Genomic DNA, 6,157 nt, shown 5'->3' with positions numbered 1-6,157 from the left:
ACAGCAGCTGTGCTGACAGTAAGTGTAGCAAAAGAGCATTACAATGTCTTTCTGACCACTTTTTTTTTCCTTTAGTGATCATTCATGATGCTCAAGTCCATGTGACCCGCGGGCTTAGGCAAAGCTGTCAGGGAATGTGTGTGGTTGACTGTTTACTGTCAAATCTTAACGGATAAGTTCTCCTACGTCCGCTTGATGAATTACATAAGAATTCTATATGGAGCGTGTCCCAGCATATGGATTACCAATGGCGTGCTGTCGTTTCAGGAAATTAAATATGGTTATCAATAGATTCAGAGGCAGGATGATAAGCGTTTTATAGTGGTACTGTCCAAATCGGTATGGTTGTATTGTATATACTAGTCCATGGCAGGGGAACTCAAAGTCTCTCTAGTGACGTACCTTTGTGAAATGTATTCTCTAGTTAAGTAACCAACACAAAGCATTTTGGCAGGTTTTGGGATGTTAGAAACGAAATAAATAAAAACGTGAACTAATATATTAAAAAGACATGACTTAAATGTTATGTTCACATTTAATCAAGTTTTCAAGACCAAAACAGGAGGAGGACCCAGATGCATAACGTTACTCACAAGTTTATTGAGGTATAGAGGAAAAAAACAGCGCCAGCGTTCAGGTGCTCGCTGGACGAGGGAAGAAAGCCGCTCACGGGTTTTGGAGCGTGTTCGGAATGCGGAAGTGGATCTTCTGGAGTGGGAGATCGTAGCGTGGTCAAATGGGAAAAATGGGTCGTTAGCTGGAACGGGAGATCAGAATGTGGTCGGGGACAAAAAATGCGTCGTTAGTCGGGACGGGAAATCAGAAGGTGGTCGGGGTCAAAAAACGAATCGTAGCCGGGTAGAAACGGGGAAATCAGGAATAGACGAGTGGGATACGGGTGAGAAAACGGGACTGACGGGAGTCAGAGTCAAAATGCTTGCCTTATACAAACAGAGGTTCGCTTACGGACTGACAGAGGCCGAGTGACAGCACTGAGCTTAAATAGGACGGGGAACCAATCAGGTAACCGGTAGCAGCTGGCGCCAAACGAGCGGGCACAGGTGAGTGTAATGAGTAATCATGACACAAATTTTGTTGCTTGACACTGAAAGGGTGATTCGTGGATTTATTTTTATTTTTAATTATTATTTTAATTAAAAATTGAGTTACGAATAGCAAAGGTTTCTAGGTTGACTGATAATTATTTTACTTTACTTTTATTTTCTCATGTTTGTAAAAATTATCATAATTATTATTGGTTAATGCACCTTTATGGTGCAAGCCGGACACTTCGTCAGTGACTCCTTTTTTGGAGCTTAGTCAGACACCCTCGCCCAGGCGACCCAGCCAAGAGTGACCAATCCCCCTACTTGTGTCCAGGAAGCGGACTACGCCACGCCTTTCAGCTGCTGCCATGATGTTCTTGATGGCTCTTCGCCTATGCAGTCTACAAACACAAAGAAGGCCGAGGACACGGTATAAGAACCTGCTTGAAAAGCCCCTGTAGCCCACTTCAATAGGCTCGTAGCAGGCCTTCCACCCATTCCTCTGGCATTCAGCCACAAGATCAACTTCTTCTTCTGCGCTTCATCCATCCAGTCCTCCCAGGGGACTCAGTTCATTTTCCATATTATTGTAATAAAATAATGCTCAGATAAGAATAATTATTGACCATATGAGATAAAGTCAGTCTTTTTAAGGTACTATTTCTCTCATTAATAATACACTAGAATAAAAAATTGAAATAAAAAAAAGTCACATCATTTTGGGAGTGAATGGGTGTTTTACTGATTTTATTGTTATTGATTAAATTATTATTTTTAGAAAAGAATAGAAGTCTGGAATGACTGATAATTCTTTCATTTTACGGATTATTTGTATTGTGCTGGTAAAGAGTATATGTTGTTTTCCAGAGGTTTTTTTTTTTTTACAAAAGATCGCTCATATTAAAATAACCATCAAAAATTTCTGATTTTGTTGGTCATTTTGGCAGTACTTCTCTTATTTAAAAAAAGATTTAATCGTATCTTGATATTTTATATAAATATATGTACCTACATACATATGTACCTACATACAAACATACAACTAGATCTCTCTGTCTCTCTGTGTCAAATTAATACATAAATCAACTTCAGAAAAAACCAGCCCAACCATGCCCCACTTTTCATCAACAACAAGGCTGTGGAGGTTGTCAGCAGCATCAAGTTCCTAGGGGTGCACATCACAAACAAACTCACCTGGTCCGTGAACACTGCATCACTGGTTAAGAGGGCACAGCAGCGCCTGTACTTACTGCGGAGGATGAGGAGAGCCCACCTGCCCCCACCCTCCCTCATCACATTCTACAGGGGCACCATAGAGAGTATCCTGACCAGCTGTATCTCTGTGTGGTGTGGAGGCTGCAGCGCTACCGACTGGGGTAGTGTGAGGAGGGTGACGAGGACAGCAGAGAAAATCATCGGGACTTCTCTTCCCTCCATTCAGGACATTGGCCAGAAGCGCTGCCTATCCCAAGCTAAGAACATTATCAGGGACCCCTCTCACCCGCATCATGGACTGTTCACTCTGCTAGCCTCTGGGAAGAGGTACTGCAGTGTGCGGTGCAGGACCACCAGGTTCCACAATAGTCTTGTCCCCCTGGCCATTAGACTGTTAAATGGTCACTCAAACACATAGTAAATCTAAACTGCTGCTAATCTGTACATCTGTGGGTTTTGTTTGACTTTTTGCACTACTGGCAGTTCTTTATAGCTAGCCACTCCTTGCACGTCTGTTTCTCTGCACTATTGTACTTACAGCGTTATTGTTACAGTGTTATTGTTCTGTTTACCTGACTTGTTTACCTGACTGCCCATTTTGCACATCTGGTTAGCTACTCCTCTTGCCCTATTTGCGCTACTGTAAAATACCATACATAGCCATAATTATTTAGTATATTATTAGCACTCAATACTACAACTCAATACAACATTGTATTTATATCTGTACATTTAAGGAAACTGTGCGGGTCAAGGAAACTGTGCGGGTCAGATGTATCGACATTTCGTTCTGTATACATGTGTACTAAAATGACAATAAAGTAGATCTGAATCTGAATTTGCCAAAATATGGTCATTCTCCTTGGTACCCAATAAGCAACATATATGTAACCCTTTTCTTGAACTGGTGGATATTTTGACTTTGTTCCAGGTCCTCATTGATATTGTTCTATAGTTTTACACCAATTATAGATATACAGAGACTTCCTGTGCGAAGTTTGTATGTTCTCCCCGTGCTTGCGTGGGTTTCCTCCGGGCACTCCGGTTTCCTCCCACATTCCAAAAACATGCATTTCAGGTGAATTGGCCAGTCCAAATTGTCCCTAGGTGTGAATGAGCGAGTGAGTTGTCTGTCCCCGTGTGCCCTGCGATTGGCTGGCAACCAGTTCAGGGTGTCCCCTGCCCACTGCACGATGATTGCTGGGATGGGCTCCAGCACCCCCGCGACCCTACTGAGGATAAGCGGTACAGCTAATGAGATGAGATGAGAAACTTTTCAATGTTACATCTTACATTTAAGATTTTGAACGGTGTGTTTTTTTCCTTGATAGAAGCACAATTTGGGTCCACATGACTATTTTCACTAATCATGTTTCTTATATACTCCCTGCACATATTTCGATGGTGTTTGGGAAAACGATAGATCAGAAAGACAACACCATTAGCACTTGTAAACTTGCACATTGCACAAAACAACACAACGCAACTTGTGAATCGGTCCTTTTTGATATTTTGGCATATGTCAGCTAATCGTAGCAGAAGCGTAATTTGTTCTAAATTGAGGGTGTGTTTGTTTTTTTGTCGGTCTTTTTCACGTTTGTGTGTGCCCGGTAAAAGCCTTAATGGGTGAAAACAGCCCATTTTTGTGCAAAAGCACACCCAAATTCAACCGAAGCACCCCCAGAATTTTTAAAAGCATTTGTAAAACTCACTTTTTTCTTTAATAAAGGACCAGATAGGCTTAAATATGATAAAAAAAATGCTAGACAATTAAAATCAAAAAGTAAAAATGTGAACAACGCATTTGATAACATTTCTGAAATAAGAATAATGCCATAGCCTGAGTCCTAAATCAACAAATAACTTGTCTTCCTTTTGCAATTACCTAATATCGTTGAGGCTAATTTTGACCTTTCTATGTAAGTAATGCAAGGTGTAAGCAGAGTTATTTTGTAAAAATGTCACAAAATCCTGCAAACAAGGATACTGATGGCGTTGGGCAGGCAGAAATGTGCTGTGTGCATAGCTCCGCCCACACCTACCGCTCACCCAATACAATTCCTCTGTGTGCCTGGGTGGGGTCTGTTGACAATTTTTCTGTGGGTTTTTATCATTATGTGTCTCAATAGTGAAGTAAATTGTTTAAAGACTTTTCAAATAAAGAGCTATTTAGAGATTCACAACCAAAACGGGATTTGTTGGTGTTACACCTTGACTGTAACCTGTAGTGTTTAATATGCGGTATATATCCTTGACTGGACCTTAGCTCTCTATTAACAATGCGCACACTACACCTGATTCCATATTACATGGTTGTGTCATGCCAAGGATGAAACCTACAAAGGCATAATTTTATCTCTGAGCCATATGCATCATGAAAAGAGCCATACAGTGGCACCTCTACTTAAATAATTCTGGAAGTCTCTTCATAACCTGAAAACTTGATACGTAAAGACGTATTCTGAATGTTAATGCGGTAATCCGTTCCAAGCCCCGCAAAAGTACAGTATGATATTTTTTAATAAATTATAAAAGGGCATCAGAACATGAAACAAGTACATGTTAAATGTGATCACTGCACCACAAACCTAAAACGAGAGGCACTTGATGTAAAAAAGAAAAGAATAAAGGAATAATAAGAAATATTAGTTTACCATTTCCCTCGCATTTCTCAAATAACTGATCCAATGATGTCTGCTTTTGCTGGCTTTTTTCCAGGTGATTAATTTCCACACATTTCAAGATGTAATTAAATTTTGCTAAAATTTGCTAAAATGTCTTGTCTCTAATTTGGGCCGATCGACTGATAGCTGTGTCCTTCTCCCCGCCATCTCACGGTAACAACTCCTCCTCCTCATCTCCGAACTCTGAAATGTGACGGTGACACTAAGAGCATGCTGGGATACACGCCCGTTTGTTAACATTCGGCAAACTCTGGGAGCGGCTAACAGCAGCACGTCTGGTACTGTATTTTTGATGTCATAACTAGAGTCAATCTTTGTATAGCTTACAGGCAACACGCTAACAGTTAGCTGAAGCTTTGGCGAGGGTTGTGTCCCAAAAAGCCTTCCGATGGTCAAAACCTGCCAAAAAGCAACATTTATCCATTTCCCTGCCCTCATGTAGGTTTTAGATCAGGGGATGGTCTAATGATAGCCTGTGGCCTGTACAGCCCTTTGAGACTTCTTGTGATTAGGGGTTTTCAAATTAACATGACTTGACATCAATTGACTTAATAAGATATTTTGCCGCAAGTAATATGGACTCGATAGCAACAAACATAATCCTTTAATTTATCTTACCTGATATGAGGGAGTGCTGCAAACCCAAGCATTTTTGATGAGTGCCTTGGTCTAATCGTTTTGCTTTAATGGATTAAACCACAACTCTCTTTTTTTTTTCTTTTTTCAGGAGTGTCCGATGGGATCCTGTAAAACTTTACGATCATGAACGTTTTTTCCTTCGATTCTTGCACACAAACACATGATATGACGAAATCTTAACACCAAACTAGCAGGAACGAAAGCTTGTTATTATTTTGCCTCCAGCTTCGATTGTGAAATCACACCATTGAAAGATTTTATACATCTTACTATAAAGGATTTTATACAAGTTGCATTTATTGAATGCAATGAATATTTTTCACAGAGAATGCTGAAGTTCAATGACAAGTCACGCCGTTCCGAATGCAGATGTTTTGTTTAGTTCTGTTGATAACAGGACTCTGGCGGAGAAAGCCAGACGCAGGAGGCCAGGCACTGATTTAATAATCGCTCGGGGTCCAGACATCGAGGTGGAGTCCACGTGGGGAGTCTCTGGCCAGTCCATGGAAGGAGCCGGCACGCCAGCTTGGGAGAGACGTGGGTCAAGAGAAGAACTTCAGGAGATCGGAGAAG

This window comes from Urocampus carinirostris, chromosome 8, assembly GCF_059441175.1.
Source record: "Urocampus carinirostris isolate Australia breed hairy pipefish chromosome 8, RoL_Ucar_1.0, whole genome shotgun sequence".
NCBI classification, from domain to species: domain Eukaryota; kingdom Metazoa; phylum Chordata; class Actinopteri; order Syngnathiformes; family Syngnathidae; genus Urocampus; species Urocampus carinirostris.
The sequence above is the reverse complement of the archived record's forward strand: the minus strand, read 5'-3'. Positions refer to the sequence as shown.